The sequence below is a fragment of the Podarcis bocagei genome (assembly GCF_964188305.1).
Source record: "Podarcis bocagei genome assembly, chromosome: 8".
In the NCBI taxonomy this organism is placed as follows: Eukaryota; Metazoa; Chordata; class Lepidosauria; order Squamata; family Lacertidae; genus Podarcis; species Podarcis bocagei.
This window is the reverse complement of record NC_138133.1, coordinates 2,131,927-2,157,365: the sequence shown is the minus strand read 5'-3', so window position 1 is coordinate 2,157,365 and position 25,439 is coordinate 2,131,927. Positions and strand designations below refer to the sequence as shown.

Genomic DNA, 25,439 nt, shown 5'->3' with positions numbered 1-25,439 from the left:
TGTTGGATTTCTCCATTATAATTAATAGCACAATAAAGCTAAATATCTCACCAGATTGATACATAGTTAAATGGAAATCGAACCAGCCCCTTCTTCAGTCTGCTCTCTAACCAGATGGGATGCTGTTAGGATTTAATACAAGGCCCAACACAGACTATTCTATAGCCTCCTGTGTGCAGCACTACCTTTGAGGGGATTTCTTGTACCAATGCCTGAGCAGAGTGTGGCTGGGCAAAGCTGTAGATATGCACTGCTATATGGAAGGTATAGATTGGATCACACCCATCATATTAATTACGTACTCAAGAGTTCAGCATATGAGATCATGACCCCGTTTGCTGGAGAACAGAATTTCATAGGAATGTTCTCACATCCTTAGTAAAGTCAGAGAGCATGTATGCAACAATATTGCATCAAGCCAAATTGAAAGATTGTTTAAAACATGATGAAAATGTTGTTTTTAAAGAAAAGCAATGATGATTAAGAAAAAAAAAATCCAGGAGCAAGTCATATACAATGCACATGTCTGTTCTGTATATCTAACTTTTATATCAATGGCAGACTGAAATCATCGCTTAAAGTAAAGTCAAATGTCCATTTTTCAGATTTAATTAAGACATCATTTTGATGAAGGCTAAGCTAACATAAACAAGTTAGAGAAGCGGAATATGAAAAATGAACTGAACACAAAACCTGGAATGAGTTTGTATGCCTGAATTGCATGACTGGAGCAGAAAATGATATGAGCCCCGACATTCACTTACAAGGGAGGTTTGTTGTGCAAAAAACATAAAGAAGGAAAATATCAAAAGTATTTGGCAAACACCCACGAGAAATGAACTTGTAGAAGTTAAACTAAGATTCTCTAAAACCGTGGTTTTCAAATTTTCTGCCTTAATGGATCCCTTTCCACACTAGCATACTGTACTTGCTGGGGAACTTTTGCATGATCCAAAGGATTCTGGGAAATGTTCTAGGCTAGGGCACCCATCAAGTTTGCAAGGAGTTTCAGCAGTCAGCCTTGTTGTGCTCAACCTACGCACGAGAACCAAACCAGAACTCCCCTGCAGCTGCATACAATATATTGGGCTCTTCCAAGGGGGAGGCTGCAGTACTACACACACCTGGAAGTAAGTCCATCAGAGAGGAGATAAGCATAAGATTGCACTGCAAGCTACTATTCCATAGACACTGAAAATCCTGAATCCTGCTCCACCCAACCCTAGAAGATGCAGCAGCACACATGCTTGGTTGTTAGTCAATGAACAAGCCAGCATTTGTCTGAATCTGTGAGCAGGGGCGGACATAGGGGCTGGCCAGAAGGTGTGACTCAGCGTGGCTAGGAACCTGCCCCCCCCCCATCTGCACTCCCTCCTTGCCAAGGGCGCAAAGGAGCCTCGGTGTCCCTTTCTATGTGAGGAGGTATTCCAGAAACTTCTTCCCAGCCAGGAGAGAAATAATCAGGACACACAGACATCATAAAGACCAAGTGACATGTGATGCAAGAGATATTCCTTTTTTAAAAAAACACATTTATTGGTTTTTCAATTGATTTACAGCCATCCTTTTCACACACGTCAACGTTGACAATAAATATTTGAGATCTCTCAACATTACACCATTGAACATGTATGTGTAAACAAAAAGGGAAAATAAAAATTATGTTACTTATCTACTTGTTGTGTTTTTACTTCCTTCCACCTCTTACTTGGGTCCATAGAATTCTATGTTGTATGCCTTTCCAATTATAGCTAATCTTCTGTTTACCAGCTTTTCCACAATTTCTACTAGTCGTCTTTACAAGAGACATTCTAGCCCCGTCAAGATTTTTAAATCACCGCAGTAATCTTTCAGATATTTTTTACAATTACTCCAATTGTTGTTACATTTTTGGTACTCTTGGTCTCTTAACCGCCCTGTCAGCTTGTCAATCTCCATGTATTCCATCAGCTTCCCTTGCCAGTCCCTCTTCATGGGAATTTGGTCTCCTTTCCAGTTTTGTGCTACCAATACCTTTGCTGCCGTGGAGGCATACATGAATAATTTCTTCAAATCTTTGAGGATCTCATCCCCAATGATTCCTAAAAGGAAAGTGTCAGGGGTTCAGGAGCAGAGGCGAGGGCAAGGGAGGAAACAGAGAGCGAGGGGGAGGAGTCCGAAGGAAAGATGAGCGATGACGACGACCCGAGATCTCCGAGTCTTTCCAGTGAATCGGAAGATTCACAGAAAGGAGCGCCAGTGGCCAGAGCGAGGGGGGGAGATCAAGGGGCACCCCAGGAAAAAGGGACAAAAGGGGGTTCAGAGAGCAGCAGTTGGAAATCGGGGCCAACGTCCCCAACAGAGCGCCGTGGGGAGGAAGGGCGCCAGGTATCGGGATCCGGCGGCTCGCCGCAGGGGGGAGGGCATGAGTCAGGAGTGGCCACACCCCCATCGGGGAGCGAAGGAACGGTCAAGCGGAAAGTGGGAGGTTGGGCGCGCGCGCCAAGTTCAAATGCACAGGAAGGCGGCAGAGTAAGCAGCCCGGAAAGGGAGCCAGGTCCTAAAGCCCGCCGCAAGGAGACAGAAGGGTCCGGGGGGTCAGCGTCAGAAGAGTCCAGGAAGGAAGAGACCACGGGGGGCAGAGGGACCCAGAGAAGGAGGGGAAGGCGGAAAAGGTGGAGTAAGGCGAGGTTATTAAGTTGGTGTACAGGAGGCGGGGACTCAGACGGAGCTTCGCCGGTCTAGCTGATAAGACGTAGGGCTGCCTGCGGCAGTTTGAAATTGGAAACTGTAACTCAATAAAGACTTTTATAAAGTGAACGCTGGCTAGCGTGATCCTCTGTGAGCTAGGATCTGGAAGCAGCCCTGACAGCAAGCTCCGTCTCACAGTTTTGGCACCTAAAGCCTCGCAGAAAGGGGTGCAGACTGGTGCCTACTCGCGAGCTCACGAACGGCAGACAAGATGACTGCCGAACAGCAGATAGCGGATCTGCGGGAAGCAGTGACACAGCTGAATGCCGAGATACTCGCATCCAGGAAGAGAGAGGGGGAAGCGGCCGCCGCCTACAAGGATCTCCAGGTCAGGTTGGAAATGCTTACGAAGCAAGGGCAACTGACACCCAAACCAGAGGGAATTGGGTTGGGGAGAAGAGCAGGCGGTCTAGTATCTCACTTCGATGGGAATTTACAACAGTACCCCAACTTCCGAGCAGATGTACAGTGTGCGCTGCAACTGCTGGACAAGGACTTTAGAGATGAGCAAGAGAAAGTGGGGTTTATCCTGTCCCATTTGCATGGAGATGCTAAAGCATGGCTGCGCAATTTGTGGAGAGATAAGGATCCGGCGCTCAGAAGTGCGGATGCCTTCATTAAAGCAATGGATGTGTGCTTCTTATCAAGCATAGACGTGGATCTTGCCCGGAAAGAGATACACGGACTGAAGCAGGGGAGGGCCAGTGTAAGGCAGTATCATGTCCGATTTTTTGCACTGGTCAGTGCCCTGGAATGGGACAGAGACTCGGCTCCAGTCAGAGACCTTTTTTGGGAAGGCTTGAGCGGCGCGGTTAAAGACGAAATTGCGAGGGGGGAGAGACCCCGGAGCACGCAGGAGGTCGTTCAGAGGGCGCTGACGGTTGGGGAGCAGGGACGAAGGGCGCGGAGGGCGCGAACCAGCGAGAGGGTTTTCCTTCGTTCCCAGGGAAGCAGCGCGTGCGCAATCTACGCCTCCGCCAGGAGGGGGAGCGGAACCTATGGAGGTGGGAGGTGCCAGGGCTCAGTCAGCTACCAGAGCCCTAGCGCCGGGAGCAGTCAAAGCGAAGCCTCCTTGAGGGAACCGGAAGTGCTACATCTGCGACAGTCCTCAGCACATGGCGAAAGAGTGTCCCCAGAGGATCCACAAACACACTGCAGCCTCTGCAACGGTAACTGCAGCTACTCAGCACAGAGAACCACAGCAGGGAAACGACGGAGTCTGGCTGGAGACGGAGGCACTGGGGCCCAGCCAGACGAGTCACTGAAGCAGTCCCCAGAGATTTTGCAGCCCACAGACCCCCTCCCGCCCAAAGCAGTGGTGCAGCTCACCGCATCGCTCCAGCTACCCAATGGACTCACAATGGACGTGCCAATCACCATGGACTCTGGCAGCAACGCGGACTTTATAGGGCAAGACTTCGTCGATCAGCACGCTATTCAGTTGCTGCCTGCCACGCTGCCCCTGCAGGTTGTCACGGTGGATGGCAGGGAGCTGCTCGGGGGGCAGGTGGTGAAGCAAACGCCGCCAATGGTGATGCGACTGGGAAATCACAGGGAAATCATCAGTTTTAATGTCACCCAACTGTCGGACACGCCTATTGTATTGGGCATGAGTTGGCTGGACAGGCATAGCCCGACGCTGGCTTGGTACCAGCGGCAGCTGGTCTTCGGCTCTTCCTATTGTGCTGAACACTGCATCCTGCCCCGGCAGGAGGGAGAGGAAGAGGAGTCACAGCTGCAGCTGGGGACGCTACAGGCAGTCCCCCACAAATACGCGGGGTTTTTGGAGGTTTTCTGTGAGAAGGAGGCGGACAAGCTACCCCCCCACAGACCATATGACTGCAAGATTGAACTCCTGCCAGGGGCGGCGCTGCCAAAAGGGAAACTGTATTCTATGTCTGAGGACGAACTACAGGAACTCAAGGAGTTCATAGATCATAATTTGAAGCGCGGCTTCATCCAGGAGTCCAGGGCAGTGGGGGGCAGTCCTGTATTCTTTGTCAAGAAGAAAGACACGCCCCAAAAAAGGCTCGTAGTGGACTATCGGACCTTAAACAGTATGACCAGACCATCGGATTTCCCCATGCCCAGAATCGACGACCTCCTCGCGACGGTGCGCAAAGGACGCGTGTTCACCAAGTTGGACCTGCGCGGGGCGTACAACCTCATTCGCGTGCGGGAAGGCGATGAGTGGAAAACGGCCATGTTCACGCCCCTGGGCACCTACGAATACAGAGTTATGCCGTTTGGACTGCAAAATGGCTCCCACTGTTTTCAAGCTTTCATGCATCACGTGTTAGCGGGGCTCCTATACAAGAAGTGCGTCTGTTTCCTGGATGACATCCTGATATTTTCTGAATCGCAGCAGACCCACGACAGAGACGTCAAGGAAGTGCTGAGCAGACTGCAGCAGCATAGGCTGTACGCCAAGCTGGAAAAGTGCCAGTTCGACGTGTCGGAGGTGGATTTCCTGGGCTACAAGTTGTCGGACAAGGGGCTCGCCATGGACAGCGCCAAGGTTCGCGCCGTGTTGGATTGGAAGAGCCCGCGCAACCGAAAGGAGGTCCAGTGGTTTATCGGCTTTGCGAACTTCTATCGCAAGTTTATCAAGGGATTTGCAATGCAGACGGCGGCCATCACAGACACGCTCAGCTCCAAGAAAAAGAAGTTCATCTGGACGGAGCAGGCGGAGCAGTCCTTTCAGGCACTCAAGCGTCTCTTCGCGTCGGAAGAGCAGCTGCTACATGTCGACCCCAGCAGACCGATGAGGGTGGAGACAGACGCCTCAGACAGAGCCGTGGGAGCAGTCCTGTTGCAGCAAGACCCGCAGGGGGCTTGGAGGCCTGGAGCGTTCTACTCCAGGAAGCTCAGCAAGTCGGAACAGAACTACACCATCTGGGACAGGGAATTGCTTGCCATTCATGCAGCATTCAAGGCATGGAGGCACTTCCTGATCGGAGCCAAGCACACAGTGCAGGTCTGCACGGACCACAAGAATCTAGAGCACTGGCGCACAGCGCAGTTCCTGAACCAGCGGCAGATACGTTGGGCAGAGTTTTTTGCGGACTTCGACTTCCGGATAGAGTATGTCCCCGGAGACACCAACGTCATGGCGGATGCCCTATCCCGTAAACCTCAATACCTGGAGGAGGCGAAGCCAGCGACGGCCATGCACATCTTCGCACCGACAGCATGGGCGTGCGCTTCGGCAACGGTTGACCTGGATGCGGTACGGCGAGCGTTGCAGGACGACTCCTTCGCGCAAGCTAAATTGGCAGAGGTGCACAGGGGCACGGCGACAACCAACGAGTTCCAGGAGCGCGATGGATTGCTCATCCGTAAGGGGGCCATCTACGTGCCGGGAGACGAACTTCGCGCCAAGGTACTGCAGCAGTTGCACGACGCGCCCACTGCCGGGCACTTTGGCACGGAGACGATGGAATTGGTCGCTAGGGATTTCTGGTGGCCCAGGATGAGAGGGGAAGTTGCAGACTACGTGGCGAGGTGCGACACCTGCCAGAGGGCCAAGCCAGTGCACAGACCACCGGCGGGACTGCTGGAACCGCAGCAAACCCCGTTCGAACCATGGGAGAGAGTGGCTCTGGACTTTGTCACGGATCTACCCAGCTCGAGGGGCAAGACAGCAGTGCTAGTGGTGGTGGACTTGTTCTCCAAGATGGCGCATTTCATTCCGTGTGCGAAGGTGGCCACGGCGGAACAAACCGCCAAACTGTTCATAGATCACGTGTTCAAGGTTCACGGGCTGCCGCGGTCTATACTGTCCGACAGGGGGCGACAGTTCATCTCGAACTTCTGGCAGAAGCTGATGGGCTTTCTGAACGTCAAGATCAACCTAGCGTCGGCGAGACACCCGCAGACCAACGGGCAGGCGGAGCGAGTCAATGCCATCATGCAGCAGTACCTAAGATGTTATGCAAATCAACAGCCCGCAACGTGGGTGGATTACCTGCCACTCGCCGAGTTCGCCTACAACAGGAAGCACGTGTCCACGGGGGTGACGCCGTTTTTCACCAACAATGGGAGGCACCCCAGAACCTTCCCGGGACTGGAAAGAATGGGGGAGGGGGAGCCGCAAGCAGCGGACGCGTTCGCGTCGGAGTTGCAGGAGGTCCACGATCAGCTCCGGCGGAAGCTGGAGCTAGCTAAACACGCATACAAGGTGCAGGCGGACAAACACAGGAGGGTCGGCGAAGAGATCCACGTGGGCGACTGGGTCTGGTTGGCAGCCCACGCAGTGCCGGCCAGATCGTTAGCAAAGAAGAAGCTGGGGCATAAGCAACTGGGACCCTACCAAGTCGAGGCACAGGTCAACCCGGTGGCCTTCCGGCTGACACTTCCGGAGGGATCCAGGATGCATCCGGTGTTCCACCGATCGGTGCTCACTCCCTACAAGGCACCTCACAGATTTCAGGAGCCAGGAACGGCACCGAGTCCGCTACAGGAGGGGACCGAGCCAGGGGGAGTGCCACAGGAGGGGCCCATCAACGAGGTCACAGAGATTTTGGACTCTAGATGGGGGGAAGATGGAGTGGAATACCTTCTCGCCAGAGAGGGCACCCCAGCCAGTGCCAACAGCTGGGTGCCGGGCTACGCTTTGGACGAACCGCTACTTAAAGACGAGTTTCATGCCCTCTTTCCACACAGGCCCATGCCAGCCGAGTTTTTCGACGACTGGCTTTTCACACCCATGCTTTCCGACAGCACGTTCCGGGGGTTCGACTCGGACGAGGAACCCGCACTGAACACACGTTCCCAGGAGGGGTCACCCTCGGGATCTGCCTCAGAACCCTCGTATTGGTGGGATGATCGACCAGAGGAGCAGTGGCGCAGGAAGTGGCTGGAGGGTCCCAGGCGAGCGACGCCCCCAGGAGGGACAGACGAAGAGACGGACATGGACGTGTTCGGGGAGGACCTTGGGTTCGAGCACGGCGGCACAGAGATGGAGGAGGAGGCGACCGTCGACGATGAGCGCAGGGAGGAAGAATCGGAAGTCTTCAGTTGGATGCCAGCCACGAGAAGCGAACTGTATCCGACATTCGTCCCCATGACAATGGAGCACCCAGCACCCACACCTGAAGGAGGGGAGGGGGGAAGGGGGGGCTTCGAGGGGGGATGGATGTCAGGGGTTCAGGAGCAGAGGCGAGGGCAAGGGAGGAAACAGAGAGCGAGGGGGAGGAGTCCGAAGGAAAGATGAGCGATGACGACGACCCGAGATCTCCGAGTCTTTCCAGTGAATCGGAAGAATCACAGAAAGGAGCGCCAGTGGCCAGAGCGAGGGGGGAGATCAAGGGGACACCCCAGGAAAAAGGGACAAAAGGGGGTTCAGAGAGCAGCAGTTGGAAATCGGGGCCAACGTCCCCAACAGAGCGCCGTGGGGAGGAAGGGCGCCAGGTATCGGGATCCGGCGGCTCGCCGCAGGGGGGAGGGCATGAGTCAGGAGTGGCCACACCCCCATCGGGGAGCGAAGGAACGGTCAAGCGGAAAGTGGGAGGTTGGGTGCGCGCGCCAAGTTCAAATGCACAGGAAGGCGGCAGAGTAAGCAGCCCGGAAAGGGAGCCAGGTCCTAAAGCCCGCCGCAAGGAGACAGAAGGGTCCGGGGGGTCAGCGTCAGAAGAGTCCAGGAAGGAAGAGACCACGGGGGGCAGAGGGACCCAGAGAAGGAGGGGAAGGCGGAAAAGGTGGAGTAAGGCGAGGTTATTAAGTTGGTGTACAGGAGGCGGGGACTCAGACGGAGCTTCGCCGGTCTAGCTGATAAGACGTAGGGCTGCCTGCGGCAGTTTGAAATTGGAAACTGTAACTCAATAAAGACTTTTATAAAGTGAACGCTGGCTAGCGTGATCCTCTGTGAGCTAGGATCTGGAAGCAGCCCTGACAGAAAGCTTCTGGCTTTTTGGAAAATGATAATTTAAACATCTTTTTTAACTCGTTATAGATTGTATCCCAGAATTCTATCTTTTTTTTTTACATCTCCACTATGCATGAAACATTGTTCCTACTGCTTCTACATTTCCAGCACAAATCTGAATTTTATTAGGTGTTAAATACCAGTTTATTAGGTGTTAAATACTAGCAGAAAAGACCTTCATATAATTTTCTTTAAGGGTATAGCATGCTGTGAATTTGAGATCTTCCTTCCACAGTTTTTTCCATGCTGAAAGTTGAATGTTATGGCCTATATCCATAGCCCATTTTACCATAACTGACTTAACCTCCTCTTCTTTTACTGACCAGTCTAACAGAATTTTGTACATTCTGGAAAGCGTTTTCACCTCGTTATAGATCACCTCCTTTTCAAATCTTGAAAACTCTGTTGCAAAGCCTTTCTTTTTATCTTGCCTAAAAACCTCATGTAGTTGGTCGTATTGTATCCAGCCTGTCAATCTGCCTCTGATTTCCTTAAAATTATTAAGTTTTAATTGATTACCTTCTTCAATTCGTAAATATTTACAGGTTCCCCAGTCATGCCCTACATTTATTTTTTTAATTGTCATGGCCTCCGATGGCGACAACGACTAGGGTAATTTTTGTTCCAGAATATCCTTATATTTTACCCATACCGAATATAACGATTGTCTTACCACATGATTCATGAACTCTCTGTGTACTCTTGCCTTTCCATAACATAGGTAGGCATGCCACCCAAATCGGTTGTTGAAACCCTCTAAATCTAGCAGATCTGTATTTTTCAAGATTATCCACTCTTTGATCCAATAAAGGCATGCAGCTTCATAATACAATTCTAAATTTGGAAGAGCAAAACCACCTCTTTTTAAATATCAGTTAATAACTTATGATTAATTCTATGCCTTTTCCCCAATGCAAGAGATTTTCCAAAGTGCACGTGTGAGGCAGATTCCACCCCCACTTGCTTGGCAGCTCTAATATCTGCAAATATAACTCCCAGGCAGTAATGTAAGATGTGAGAACTGAGGAATATTATCCCAATTGGGAACAACTAATCATTCAATGTTACAGGAATCTTGTTCTAGCTGGGATAATATTAGCTTCTAATGGAAAAGGTTTGAAATTTTGGACTCAATAAGCACATTTCAGTTATTTTCTTTCTGACTTAATGAAGGGAAAGTAACACACTGCAGCAGCATCCATAATTAGCAGCTTCTCTGATGCTATAGTAAGCAAGAACATTCAATGTTTCAGTGATCAAGAATACCACAGTTTATGTGTGTGTGCGTGCACATGTGTGATACATACATCTCTATAGGCTTTTATTACTTTTCTTTGTTCTTGTTAGGATGGAAATATTTAGTTCCTGTTCACATGGATACACAAACCCATCAGCAAAGGATGCTTTATCTTATGAATCAGGATTGGTTTAAGAAAAGAAGACCATTAATTCTTGTTGATTTGTGACATATCTTGGTAATAATATATACGGTTGTAACCTGTAGGGTTGCCACCCATCCCTAGAAAAAGTGTGATCATCCATTTTTGGAGAAAAGTATCCCCTATCGTGTTTAGACTTCAAACAGGTTGGCTTTTTTCATGTACTCAAGCTCATCTTCATCCTCAAAAGTATGCAGGCTGAGCCCGGTGGGAGGAAGAGAGTGAGAACTTGAGCGGGAGCTTGTGCAGGCAGAGGAGGGCCAAGAGCGAGAGTTATGGCAGGAGGCAGGAGGAGGGGTTTGAAAGAGAGAGTTTTTGCGAGGTCAGAGAGTGGGTCACAGAGATTGAGAGAGTGGGGTGGCAGCGCACAGGACTGCCACTGTGGAGTCTCAGGTTTTGCGTAGGCAGAGGGGGCTAGGTGGGACTTGGAGAGCGAGAGGTTTGCATGGACCTGGTGGAGAATGGGGGGGGTGTGGAGTGGGAAAGAGTTTTTACTTGGGCAGAGATGGGTGGATCAGAGATGGAGACTTGGAGTCAGAGCATGCAAGAGAGTAACAGATTACTTTGAGGTAATTTTAGCCCCCCATTCCCCCCTGACCTGTCTCATATTTTGCCCTACCTGTCCATTATTTTGCCCGACCAAAGGTGGCAGCCCTAACTCAGAGCAGAACTATTGAAATTAATGAGCAGAATTAACTTAGGTCTATTTTTTATTGGATCTACTTTGAGTAATTGTGTGCAACTCCCTCCCCCACTCCCCTCTACTACAGGATCAGGTGTGTCCCCAGAGCAGCACACAGGAGATGGGGGTCCATGCCATCTAGCAAGCTAAAATGCTTGCACTGATTTAACAATCAGAAGAGGGCAACATTGAATTCTACACTTATATAGTATTGATGCATTTTTGAATAGTATAACATTTAGGTCAAAGCACTTGTTCTTTCCAGAGCCCTGTAAATATTAAAGAAGAAGAAGAAGAAGAAGAAGAAGAAGAAGAAGAAGAAGAAGAAGAAGAAGAAGAAGAAGAAGAAGAAGTAGTTTTATTATTTATACCCCGTCCATCTGGCTGGGTTTCCCAGCCACTCTGGGCGGCTCCATATGCAGACGGGACGAGGGTGGAGGCCTGATGCTGCTTCAGGTCTCGGTGCATTCAGGCCTGAAGTGAAAATGGGACCAGGCCCAGTTCCAAAGCTGGGATCAGACTCAACCACTTCAGACTGAAATTCAAAGCTGATGTCAGATAAATAAACTGGTAAAGATTAACAAATATCCCTGCACGTAGAAAAGTAGCATGCCAGAGAGGCTAGGCTAGAACTCCTTGATTTGCTGGCTTGCAATGGGTGGTGATTCCCTCCCCCCAGAGCAACATCCAATCATGTGAGTGTATATTAGCAATTACAGCCCCCCCCCCCCATTTACTACCTCAATGAGAATCAGGCTTTTGCAATTACCGGTATGCTTAGATAATATTCATTTATCTTGAGGAGATGCATCTCCAGCAACTAACATAGAGAAAGCTGTGACACACTTCTCATGCTTTAGCCATTTGTATTGGCAAATTTTTTTGAGCCAGCCCAGTTGCTCTAAGAAGTGTTCTTCCCTAACAAACCCAATACAAATGAAGGGGTGGATTATACAAGGAACAGAATTAGGTGGTTGTTTCCCTGGAGGATACCACACCAGCCTGCAGTTGATGGGGTTGAATATTTGAATGATTCCGAGAGGAGGTGGGTAATAAACCCTTATGCACATGGAAATTAGCATGCAAAGGAAATACTAGCCAAAACTTAGCACTGACAAGATAGTTTTCTATATGCAGAGAATGATTTGGTGAAACATTCAGACGTGCAGCCTTCATCCCTTGCAAGGTGAAGTCCAGGAGAAGCCTCTGGTGGTACAAACTGATCCTAAGATACCAAAATCAAGGGTTTAAGGTAATTTGTAATAATATGTAATTTATAATGATGCATAGACCACTGTGGACCCCTCAAGTCAGGCTGGATGTCTCAGAGCAATCCGTGGCTGGTGAGGAGCATTCCTGGGTGGCAGGGGGAGAGTGGGGCACTCCAGCTAAGCAGGCCCAGCCCCACTGACACTAGGGATAGACGAAGGCTGGAGTGACCCCCTCTCCCCCTCCCCACTGGTCACCATGATGCACAAGGGATGTTCATTTGCCTACCCCTAGTTTCAAACACCCATAAAAAGCTTGACAGGCTAATAAAATATCTCTAGTTCATTGCACTACATCTACTTATTTTATCTTTATTTTCACTTGCCCCATCTAAAGGCCAAATCAATTCAATAAAATTAAATGTTTGACAAAATTCTTCCTAGTTACAGTTCAGGCTCAAACAATTTGGGCTGGATCTAAATGAAGTTAAAAACCCTTAACTCCACTGAAACCACCATTAAGTCTCAGCACCATTTACTAACTTCCTCTAGATCCAGCCTATACTGTAATGCTTATTTCCTAAAGCTGAGCTAGAATTTCCCAGAACCATTTTTTTTTTTTTTGCTGAAAGAAATTATAATTTTTTCTTCTTCTTTGACTTTCTCCCCAAGGGGAGCATTTTGTCAAATATTCTCAGATATGTTTGTGTGTTTTTTAAAAACACAACTAGATAAAATTCTGAAATGCCTGGTCCCAGGCAAGCTTTTCTGGAGAAGGAATTCAAGATGGAGGACCCGGCCAGAGAGAAGTGCCTGTCCCCTGTCACTGCCTGCCTAACTTCAGAAGGCTGTGATAAATTGGATATTGGAGGTTGGCAAAGAGTGCGTCTGAAGTGGCCACATGGCCTTAAAACCAAGGAGTTCCGTAGAAGACAGGGCTTTCTTGGTAGAAAAAAGTTTTAAAACCTACTACATAGTCAGAATTTAGCACTGTGGAACTTTCAAATGCAAACTTTTATTTTTGGTATGAACCAATGTTAGCATGTTTTTCTATTTAATGTTAAAAGAAGAAGCAGCATTTTGATTTGTTCCAAGCCATGCACCCCATTTTAAAGGGTGCTATACATTCTCTTCATTTGTGAAGTCTGTTCACCATGTTTGCCCTACAATATATTTTGGGTTTTGAGCCCTTTCTAACATTTCATTTTTCAGCCGGTATATTTTTCCAGTACTGGAGCTCTGCTTTTTTAAAGTCCTACCTAGAAAATTTTCAGTTACATCATTTGCACAAATATGTTGTTGTTAACATTGAAAAACCTCTTTGCTTGCAGTTGTATATTTTATTTGGCTAAAAAAGGTGCCCATGTCTAATACATCACATGGCCCTTTGGTGATACTATTTAAGCTAGGAATTCCAAAACTCACAAATACCGAATAGCCAAATGTTCCAAAGCTCTCCTCGTACCCTAAACATGCAATATATCTCCTCCTTCTCCAAACAGAAATAGATTTCTCTCTGATTGGTTTGATAAATTTGACCCAAGATTTCCATTTGGAGTTATTGGAGTTCCTACTGTTTTTCTGTGTGTTGGTGGGCCAACCCTAATCGCCCACATCTCCCAGGGAGACCATAAATTATGGCAATGAGATGGAGCTTTGTATTCCTTCTGCTCAGAAGAAGGCAAATCTGCAGCGGCATTATTTTGACAGCCCTGAATTTAATTCATTGTTTTATGACAGATGGGGAAAGTGTACATGCTCATAGTACTGATTTATGATCATTTGGGTCTGGAGGATTCTATAATTTGCAAGTAATGTGAAAACAGATGGATAGACAGACACTAAAGTGCAGGCTGACCTGTACATTCTCACTGTTCATTCCAAATGGCATCCATATGGCCCAAACCTCATTCAAGGAGATCTTCATTAGCAGACTTGGAGGTGGTTTCCCCCCTTCCCTACATAAAACCGGGTTCATATATTGTTGAGAGGACATTAATGATGTCTGATTTGTGGGAGTTTAATTAATGAAGCCCAGTGTGTCCTAAACTTGTCAGAGTGGAAGCACACAGTTTTAAAATGGTGTGCTGTATGCAAATTCATGTCTTTAATCCCCAATGGCTGGTTATTAAAAAGCAGCTTTGGGAGGGAACAATTTTTGTTGGAAAAGCAGTAGGGAAGGGTTTATTCAACTCTTTTCCCTGCTTTTTCCCAGGAACTCTCCACCCTGCTCCCTTCCTCCTATGTGGTTGTACAGGGTTGTAATGAAAAATACTTGTGGGATGAAAGCAACTGTGTGTGTTTTGGGATAGATGAGATTACAGCAGAAAAGTGGCAGGGGAGGGAAAGGCTGTGGACCACCTCCCACTCTCATTTCTCACTGAAAACCATCTCCCCCGGAAGTTGCTTTTTGTTGCAGGAAGCCTCTGCTTTTGTTTAAACTTTAAATAAATGTGCTTGCATGCAACACACACTCTGAATAGCCCACTGGGCTATTCACTGCCCACATCTCTGTGGGAATTACTGTTCTGACTGTGTCTCCTCAGCACAGTGACTCATGCAGAGATTCACTCAATAGCCTCCTCTGAAGCTAGGCAATTCTGCCGTGTGACTTTGGATTGAGAAACAGAATGATCCCCAAACAGAGAAAAATGGTCAAATTACCCCACTTCAGTGGAGGCAGATGAGAAAGAGGCAAAGCCAGAGCACTGAAACAAGCAGTGATGGAGAGCAGAGCTTCCATGCTGAGGAAGGGACCTGGTTAGCAGCAGAGCTTCTTCCTTGCATGCACAAGGTGCCAGGCTCAGTCCCAGGTAGGGCTGTGAGAGCATCCCTGCCTGAAACTCTGGACAGCTACTGCCAGGCTGTGTAGAGTCTGCAGACGATACTGAGCGAGATGGACCAATGCTCTCGATTCGAGATAAGGCAGTTTCCTACTTCTATGTTTAATTGAATAAATTGTTAGATTCACAGACTTTTAAACTTTTCATTAACTAAAATGGTTTCCTTGGGTTAGCCTGGCAGCATGTGTATACGTGAGTTTGTTTATAAGACGATCTCTGAACTACCAAGTCATTAAAAATATATTGTGGTGGTGTACAATAAAATCATTAAAGCATAATGAAATATAGAACAAATGACCAACAAAGAATCAAATTGTGTGCACGCACACAAAGAGATCTACTAGTGCTTATAAAAAATTCACATGGCCAGCATCACCTTAAAATAGGCTTCTCTTCTTTTCTCTCCCACAGGGAAATAATGTGTTATCTTTAGAAAAAGGAAACTTTGGAACTGTTACCCAGTGTGCAAATGAATGCAAATTTAACCACCAGATTAATTCACTAAACTCATACAATTGATTAGCTGCATGGCAGAACCAATTCAGAGGCCAGCAGGTGTGTGTTTTGGATCCCCTCGGGGCCTCAGATTTCAATGGCACCCTGTGCGATGCCAAAATTCATTGATCCTCCACCTCTAGCACTCCAGGGCAACCAAACCAGTTGTGCTCCCCATAATCTGCCTCTGGCCGCCTGCGCCTGGGGAAAGCATGGGTCATTCTCACCAGCAGTAGTTAGCAGCCATGAATCCACCAGAATTTACACCAGTCCAGAAGAGGGATCCAATTCAGGCCCTTCTGCTGTATTAACTTGGAGATGTTACGGCAAAAAGAAAAAAGGGGGGGGGATACCCAGAGGCATCCATAGGCTCCCTTGTGCCCTTGGCAAGAGGCTATGTCCGCGCCTCCCCCCCCCCCCATCCCTTGCACCCTTGGCAAGGAGATGTCGGCTGTCTGGAGCAATGGAGAAGTGCCCCAGGGAGTGTACAGACAGGTGAGTGGGCAGGCAGCTTCCTAACCAGAGTGGAGGGGCATGGTTTTTGCACCTCCCCTGGGCTTGCACCCAGGGTTGGCCAACCCTGCCAACCCCGAGGTTCACCTCTGGAACACCCCACTTTCTGTTCCAACTGCCACAAGCTGTCAGGGCTTCCGATGCAGAAGTGGCTCCCAGTCTTCCTCCTTTGGATTGCTCTACCCCTTACTTCTGTGTAGAAATGTACTGGATTCAGCTGTTCTTGAATAATTTCTTAAAACACACCCACCCACCCGTTTGTGATCTTATTCTTCACATCTTGCAACTCATGGTCACTTTGAATGAGACTGTTTTTTTAGGGATTGTTGACATAGAGGGGTAGTATTTCTCCTAAAGATGTTCCAGGCCTAAATTTTAAGCATTTCCAAAACAGTAATTTTCTAGCCTTTTTGCATATGGAGATGCAAGGCAAAACCTGGAGGCTGCCTTCTTTCCAGTTGTTGAGTAAGAAGGAACCTTCCTCTGCCACCCACTGTTTTGGCACTGAGTGCAAATATACTGAGATGATTGACAACCATATGGGCACCTGGCATGTATTAATTTTATTTTATTACAGTATTTGCTAAATGAAATCAAATATTTTGCTACTTGTGTTTCATTTTTTTCCTGTTTTGCATTAACTTGCAACATTGTTGTCTCCACCACTACTTCCCCAGAGCTTCTATCTTCATCTGATGCCCTAAGATTATTATTTTTTCCTTTTGGAAATGACGCCAAGTCTAAAGGTTGTGATCTTCTAAATTAAAATGCCTTTCAACAATTTGTTCAAGCTTGTTTGTTGTGATTGCTGACTTGTGCTGATTTATGAACAGGGTATCTGTAGTCCCGTTCCTCCCACCCCACTCCAACATACTGCATTTAAGATCTCTAGTCCTTTCAGAATTCTTCAAGTTTTAGCGCCCTTGTTTTTCTGGCTCTCTAGGGCACATGTGGGGAACTTTTGGCCCTCCTGATCTTGCTGAAGGACAACTCTCATCATCCCTGCCCACTGGCCAGGCTTGCTAGGGCTGATGTGAGTTGCAGTTCAGCAACATCTGGAGGGTCATGGGGAAGGAGCAAGGTCTCAGGGCAGGCTCAAGGTGCAGTCTATTTTCTTTCTAGCTTGAAAGCATTTCCTGTTCACTCCTAATATTTGCTTAACACAATGTCATCTAACTTCCCCACAAATAAATCAGGAAGAAAGCTCAACAAATAGGTCACCTGGTAGTGACTGAGGACTCTGCCTACAACCCACTACAAACCATTCTCTGCCCCCACCAGGGGACCATTAAACTCTGCCTGCCCCCCCCCCCGGTGAGTCTCTATCCCACTGATTTACCAGGCATCACTTGCTACCTCAAAAGAACCTCCTTTCTCCCTCACCCCCAGATATGAGCCTGTTGCTACTAGGGAGAGGACCTTTTCTGTGATGGCACCCAAGTTCTTGACAGCTCTCCCAAGAGACACCCACCTGACACCTGCTTTGAAGTAACTGCAGCAACAGGCAAATATCTTTTTGTTTCTCTCCAGCCTTTAAAATATCCTAAGCTCTTTAAGGGGACAATTTTATGCTCCCTGGAAGGGTGGCTAAGGGGCCATAGCGGGCTGTGGATTTCCCACTCAATGGCAGAGCAGGACATCCAAGGGAGCAGAGAGTTTCATTGCCAGAGGGAGAAACAGCAGCATCTCCTCTGTAGGGGAAACAGCATCTGGGTGGGGCTTCTTAATCAGGAAAATGATACAGAGAGAAAGGGTTAACTTCACCTCCTCAGCACTGCATGTCACAGTCCACAACAACAAGAACAAGAGAAGTGATAAAGGATCTTTCAAGAAGAATATCAGAAGCATCTCAGTTGCACTAGATCAGCCCCTTGGGTCTGTGACATATTCCAGAATACACATCCCTTCTGGTAAGGGTGAGGTCACACAACAGACCTCCGACCAAGTCTCACTCCCACTTACTTCAATGGGTGTTTTGCCAGCTGAAAGATGGTTGAGTCAAATGTTCCATCATTAACAGTCAGAGTGCAAATAAATTATTTTTTCCTTGACAAGTGGACTTGGAGTTTATAAAATGGGTTCACTGAATCAGAAAGATAGTTAGGGAGAACTGGAAGTAAACCAGGAGGGCAAGTCAGCTGTCATCAATCTGGCTGTTGTTAAGAGACATGAAGTACTCATCAGAAGATCTTTGGAAAATTGCACCTGAAATATGATGACTGCTTTGCTTTGCTGAGGCACATTGTGGTATTTTTTATGGGAGATTAAGGGTAGGAAAAAAATACTTTTTTTTTTTGCAAGTTACAATTTCAGCAGGAAAAAAACCCTATGTCATCACCTCTGATGTATCACTCTACTAGAATGATTTGCAAGTGTGTATCTCTTGTTCGTTTTCTTTTGTCTCGTTTGCTTCACCTGCTAGTGAATTTCCCATCAGGTAGGGCCAGGACCATTAGTCAGGAGGGAAGAACCGTTAGTCTGGGGCAGGGCTTAGGGCAGAAGAAAAATTTCACTCCACCAACCCTATGCCAATATACCAACAAAATTCAGTGCAAGCCAGTGAGTTTGCTCCGATTTATTTATTTATCTATTTATTGGGGACGCGGGTGGCGCTGTGGGTTAAACCACAGAGCCTAGTACTTGCTGATCAGAAGGTTTGCGGTTTGAATCCCCGCAATGGGGTGAGCTCCCGTTGCTCAGTCCCTGCTCCTGCCAACCTAGCAGTTCAAAAGCACTTCAAAGTGCAAGTAGATCAATAGGTACCGCTCCGGCGGGAAGGTAAACAGCGTTTCTGTGCGCTGCTCTGGTTCGCCAGAAGCGGCTTAGTCATGTTGGCCACATGACCTGGAAGCTGTGTGCAGACAAACGCCGCCTCCCTTGGCCTATAGAGCGAGATCGAGTGCAACCCCAGAGTCGGTCATGACTGGACCTAATGGTCAGGGGTCCCTTTACCTTTACTATTTATTGCTGTTATTTATACCCGGCCTTTCAGCACACAAGTCCTTCCGACACAGCTTACAAATAACACTGGAAGTTATTAATAAAATCACACTTAATAATATAAAAATAAGGAACTCTCTCTGTGGCGAGAAACAGGCCAGGTCCTTTGCCTGTTGTTCCTCCCGCCTGCCTTCCTCTCTCTATTGGAATCCTTTCCACAAGGCCAGCAGGTGGCAGGAGGCCCAGCGAAAACAGAGCCTGGGGAATTCTTCACCTCCACCTCTCTGCCTCTGTCCAGCTGGAACAGGAGCGGGTGCCTGGGCTTATCCCTTCTTGCTCCCCTCTCTTTCCAAAATGTACATTCTGCTTTCCAATCTGTGGATGCTCCAAGGCAGCTTGCAGAGTAAATGCTAAAAACCATCAAAAATGTATTAAAGCCGCTTTAAAAAAACCCACCACAAAACTTTTTGCAGGCAGGGTTACAGAATAAAACAAATCCAAAACTAGTTAGCCAAACAAATTAAAACACTTGCTGGAATATATACACTTTTTAGCAGTCAAGAAACAAAAGTCAACAGGGCGAATGCCAGATGGATTGACCCAAGCAGGGAATTCCGTCACGACCTTTATGGAGCCACAGAGAGCAGGCGCATGGTGGTCAGGGACGGAGCAGGACATGGCTCCTGCCACTTTCATAGTTGTCACTTAGGTGATGAGCCCCTCTGCTAGAGAAGCATTAAAGGAGCAGCAGCCCTGCTCCCTTTTGCACCACCCTACTCTCACATACAGTGACTGCAAGGCTTGTAGTATTTTTAATGCTGCTGGGATTATTGTGAGCCACTTTGTGAGCTCATCATTTGTTGTTAGAAAAGTGGAATACATCTTGTGGGGATGGATTTAAATACTAGGAGAGGATATACAGTGCTACCTCGGGTTAAGTACTTAATTCGTTCCAGAGGTCCGTTCTTAACTTGAAGCACCACTTTAGCTAATGGGGCCTCCCACTGCCACCGCGCCGCTGCTGTGCGATTCTGTTCTCACCCTGAAGCAAAGTTCTTAACCTGAGGTACTATTTCTGGGTTAGCGGAGTCTGTAACCTGAAGCGTATATAACCCGAGGTACCACTGTATATGGTTTAGATATTATCCTTCCATGCCCACATGAGTGAGATCATCAGAATACCATCATTTGCAGCTTAAACCTGGAAGCAAAGACAAGGTTTATTTAACCTTCTACAATAATAGTCCACGATGCTTGATTTTCCTGGTATTATCCCTTTTCTCTCCTTAAAAACAATCATCACACAAACATTGTTTTATGAAGAAATAAAAAGTATTTACTTACATAATCTACATCTTGATATAGCAGTTTACTGTAGCAAAAAGAAGGCAGGTTTAAAACTACTAAGTTACAAAAGCACAAAATGTAAGTTAAAAAATGGTGTCAGGCAGGCAGGTGTGGTCAGCTTGGCTGAAGAACGACAAGGCTGCCCAGGCAGGCAGGAAGTTTGTAGCTCTACAGCTTCCTGCTAAAGACAGACAAAGGAAGTGACCTCACACAAGTTCTCTCTAGCAAGTGTACAGGAAAACTCTGTGAGCCTCAGGCCCTTCATGCCCCCATCTGGGAAAACATGAATTGTTGGTTTGACTGCAGTAATCTTCCACAAATCAAATCAGATCAAACCACAAGTTCCCACCAAGAGCGCCTCAGATGGAGGCATAACTTGCCAAAGACATTAGAGCAGGGCTCTAGAGCAGGTTGTGGGCCGCTCCACCGTCCCTCAGACCATGTGGTGGGCCGGAATATATTTCGGGGCGGGGGGGGGGGGGTGAACGAATTCCTATCCCCCACAAATAACCCAGAGGTGCATTTTAAATAAAAGGACACATTCTACTCATGTAAAAACACACTGATTCCTGAACCATCCACAGGCCGGATTGAGAAGGCGATTGGGCCGGCTCCAGCCCCCGGGCCTTAGGTTGCCGACCCCTGTGTTAGAGGGCAGCAGCTTCATAGTGAAGGAGCTGGTCCTTTGGGTATTTAGGGCTTTAAAGGCAGGAACCATTAATCGCTACCTTGTACGGGGCCCAGAAGTGGAATATGTAATCAATGCAACAGGAACAGTAAATAAGTCATATGTTCCAGGGACATAATGTTATCAAAACTTTAGCAGTAGCATTTTGCACCAGCAAAAGTTTCCAAACACTTTTAAAAAGCAGCCCGGCACTGAGAATGATATGCTAGTCCAAACAAGACGTAACTAAGAGTTGCTAGTCCTACTCAAGAGTATAGCAGTTTAAATTTATGAAAATGGCTAGCATTAAGTCCATTCATTTTAAAGTGTCTACTCTGAGTAAAATTTAGTTGGCGTCATCGTCACAAGATCTTCCCTCTCTAAAAATGGTGTGCAAGTCTTTAAAGCAGCACCAGTTCCTGCAAAGCGACAGCCCACGACGCTTGCAGGTCTCACGTGCTGCTTCTTGCAAGCCAGCTGCAAAAACACACATTTCTGACCTCTGCCCAAGTATGTGGTCATGTTCCACTCATAGTTACCAGCCATCAGAAACCATTGAAGAAGATATGTCTTTTAACTATTTCTACCCATTGAGGAAATATATTACAAATGTCTACGTAGAAGGCCACATTTTAACTTATGTACATGAAAAATGTATGGTGGTGGTTGGCTTTTATGTGGTGAAAACAGAAAGAGATACACTTTATGACTTTTTGTTTTATTCATAAGGTAGTTTATTATTATTTGTTAAATAAAGGGCATGTGAAAAAACAGAGCTTGGTTTCTTTCTTCTGGGTAGGACACAAGGTTTCTATAAACTTCCAGGCTCAGTTCCTCATTGAAAGGGCTTAAGTTTTCCCTTTTCTCTCTCCCTCCTTCACTCTCTCTTAATTCATGGGGTCATTAGGGTATTCCCATATAGCTCTAATTGAAGGAACTCATGTTTATTGAGTCATGAGGATTTGTAGTTGCATGCTTCTCCCAGGTAGCCTTTCGATTCTATATGCCCAAGATATGAATTGAGTTAATTCTATTTTACTGTCTGAAATATAGTATTTTGATTAAGAGAAAAGACAGAGCAGATCTTTAAAAAAGCCTTAAATTATGAAGACACTTTTCTGTATGCTGAATTTTTTTATTACTCTTTACAGATGATATTTATAACCCAGCCAGCCATATGTGGTTATAAAGATTTATTATGAGACTGTGGAATAAGTCCTGTTAATGTGTACAGTAAACGTCCGAGGTTTGACTTTGTAAGCCTTGGAGAGTTTTAATAATATGAAGCTATTTTGATAGAATGCCAAGCAGGGTAGAGTTGGAACAGTGCCTTGTATTGACAAGGGGGGTAGGCTATGTGCATAAGTCTGCAGATACGGTGTGTGTGGTTTAGTTGAAAGTGCTGGAAGCGAAACCTGCTTCTCTCTCTCTCTCTCTCTCTCTCTCTCTCTCTCTCTCTCTCTCTCCTTGACTGAAGTGATCCTAAATAGCTAGAAAATGGACAGGCTGAAAAGTAAAGTGCAAATATTTTTACAGTTCTGAATGTCTGCAATAGACGTCCTATTCCTCAGCCCAACATGCTTGTGCTCTGAGATGGAATAGGGGCTGAAGAGTTGTTCACACGCTGGAAGCTCAAAGACACACTGACATGTCAGAAAGGCTACACAACATGGTGTTGCTCCTCAAAATGAAAAACACCTTTTCTGAAAGTGTTCCAGTTCAGTTTCTTAAGTAGCATTCTTAGGCTTGGCGAGTGGGGGGACGAACTGACTTATTTTTACATGTTAGCACTCACTAAGAGCCCAATTTCTAAATCAAATCATTTGATTTAAAATAAATTTACATATTTTAGGTATTAATATACAGTGGTACCTCAGGTTACATACGCTTCAGGTTACACACTCCGCTAACCCAGAAATAGTGCTTCAGGTTAAGAACTTTCCTTCAGGATGAAAACAGAAATCGGGCTCCAGCAGTGTGGCGGCAGCAGGAGACCCCATTAGCCAAAGTGGTGCTTCTTGTAAAGAACAGTTTCAGGTTAAGAACGGACCTCCGGAACAAATTAAGGACTTAACCCGAGGTACCACTGTACTGGGATCGTTATGTTACAGGTGGTTCAAGCTTTTAGCTTTTCACTCCACATAAACATTTAGGAATACAAACTTCTAATGGGAAGCAAGGGTTTGCCTACAGCAAAATTCCATATTCACACACAATTGTTATTTGTAGCTTTATTAGCTGCATGCATTTTATTATTCTGATGTAGAGGTGTGCAGCAACACATGATTCACCTACTGAAGACACTTCATTTTTCACCAGCTGTGCTCTGAGTGGAAGTAAATTCAGGGGTGAGATTACAGTGGGGAAATTGGCTGGTGGGGAACAGTTAAGTACCCCTCCTCTTGCCTGCTGTTTTTGACTTGCAGTTGTCTTCTCTTCCCTGCATTCATCTTCTCTCAACAAACATGGATTGCACACCCTCCAACATTCCTCAGATGAAAATAGGGACATTCCTTACTCCTCCTCAACTGATCCTCCTTGACCACCACCACCCCCCATTTTTGTGCTGCCCCGGCAGAGCATTTCCTATTAGAAGAAAGGCAAGTGCAGCCCCACCACACCAATGGAAACACATATCCTCCACTGTCCTGAGACAATTCCCTTAATCACAATTTTATATTATTTTATTCTTTGGCAGATTTACAAAATGAAATGAACACACCAATAAAGGGGCAAGATTAGACGTGGATGCACAAAGCATTTTTTAAAAAAATCCAGGCTCCTTGCACTGCTCTCCTCACCCACTTCCTTCCCTCCAAGGATGGCCCTGCTCGCTGCCTGCCCCTCGCATGGGGGGCTCGTCACACAGGGCTGGCTCTCAGCTGTGCAACCTCTCCTGTTTGCTGGCTTGCTTGCTCTCCAGCAACTGCTGGAGGATTTTTTCATTTGTTTTTTTAAACAGCGTGGGATCCTTTGACTGCAACCTACTCCCCAATATATAGAGAGAGCTATGCTGTCCCAAGCGGGTCTGGTCTAGAGACAGTTTTACAGCTGTTCAATAGTGGCCAATGGGGGAGCACAGAGACATGGAGCTTCCCTCCCAACTGCAGAGTCCCTACAGCAAGAGGAGTCAGCGGTGTGCTCCGGATGATTAGGCCTACAAACTCCCATCAGCATGCATGGCCAATGCTTGGGGAGGATGGGAGCTGTAGCCCATAACAACCTGGAGGACACAACATTGACTAAGCCTGCACTACAGTGTATCTGGATGCAGCTGGGGTGGGGCAGTGGTCTAATTCAAAGGGTTGGAGGTAGTGGGTTAGCAGCTAAATAATGCTAAGATGTGGACAAGCCCCTGGAAATAATAATAATAATAATAATAGATCTATGGAAATCTGTAAAGGCTGTGTATATTCCGACTAGTTAGGCGCCTTTTGGAAAGGAGTCTCAGGTACCTTGGAAGTAAAAACGTCAAATCAGTAGATCCCTTTTCAGTCTATACATCTTGCAGCCTACTTTACTGTATTCCCCAGCTTACAATTTAATAGCTGTTTATGAGTTCCCGTCCAGGAAGAGAGGCATACCTGGAATCGTCTAAATCTGGAACTCCATTTGCTAAATTGGTTTTTATAACAGCGTTTAAGTTGTAGCACAATTAAAACCCTTCAGTTGGCTACTTGCCTTTAACTTTAAAACAAATGTGAGTGTAATAAATGTAAAATGAGGTAGAAATAATAATAATAATAATAATAATAATAATAATAATAATAATAATAATAATAATTTATTATTTGTACCCTGCCCATCTGGCTGGGTTTCCCCAGCCACTCTGGGCGGCTTCCAACAAAGATGAAAAATACACTAAAATGTCACATATTCCCTGAACTTCCCTGAACAGGGCTGCCTTCAGATGTCTTCTGAATGTCAGGTAGTTGTTTAGCGCTTTGACATCTAATGAGAGGGCGTTCCACAGGGAGGGCACCACTACCGAGAAGGCCCTCTGCCTGGTTCCCTGTAACTTGGCCTCTCGCAGTGAGGGAACCGCCAGAAGGCCCTCGGAGCTGGACCTCAGTGTCCAGGTAGAACGATGGAGGTGGAGACGCTCCTTCAGGTATACTGGACCGAGGCCGTTTAGGGCTTTAAAGGTCAGCACCAACACTTTGAATTGTGCTCGGAAACATACTGGGAGCCAATGTAGGTCTTTCAGAACTGGTGTTATATGGTCTTGGCGGCCGCTTCCAGTCACCAGTCTAGCTGCCGCATTCTGGATTAGTTGTAGTTTCCGGGTCACCTTCAAAGGTAGCCCCACGTATAGCGCATTGCAGTAGTCCAAGCGGGAGATAACCAGAGCATTCACCACTCTGGCGAGACAGTCTGCAGGCAGATAGGGTCTCAGCCTACGTACCAGATGGAGCTGGTAAACAGCTGCCCTGGATACAGATTTGACCTGTGCCTCCATGGACAGCTGTGAGTCCAAAATGACTCCCAGGCTGCGCACCTGGTCCTTCAGGGGCACAGTTACCTCATTCAGGAGCAGGGAATCCTCCACATCTGCCTGCCTCCTGTCCCCCCAAAACAGTACTTCTGTCTTGTCAGGATTCAACCTCAATCTGTTAGCCACCATCCATCCTCCAACCGCCTCCAGACAC

The 25,439-nt window shown here is 47.0% G+C and overlaps 1 long non-coding RNA gene across 1 annotated transcript in view; it reads right to left on the bottom strand.

Annotated features, from left to right (window-relative positions):
- The window catches only part of LOC308592640, a 37,586-nt gene extending 17,213 nt beyond the window's left edge, over positions 1–20,373 (bottom strand). The window contains exon 1 of the long non-coding RNA XR_014010593.1: positions 20,121–20,373. This is a non-coding gene — a long non-coding RNA (uncharacterized lncRNA). The remainder of the gene's footprint in view (positions 1–20,120) is intronic.
- Between the last annotated feature and the right edge of the window lie 5,066 nt (positions 20,374–25,439).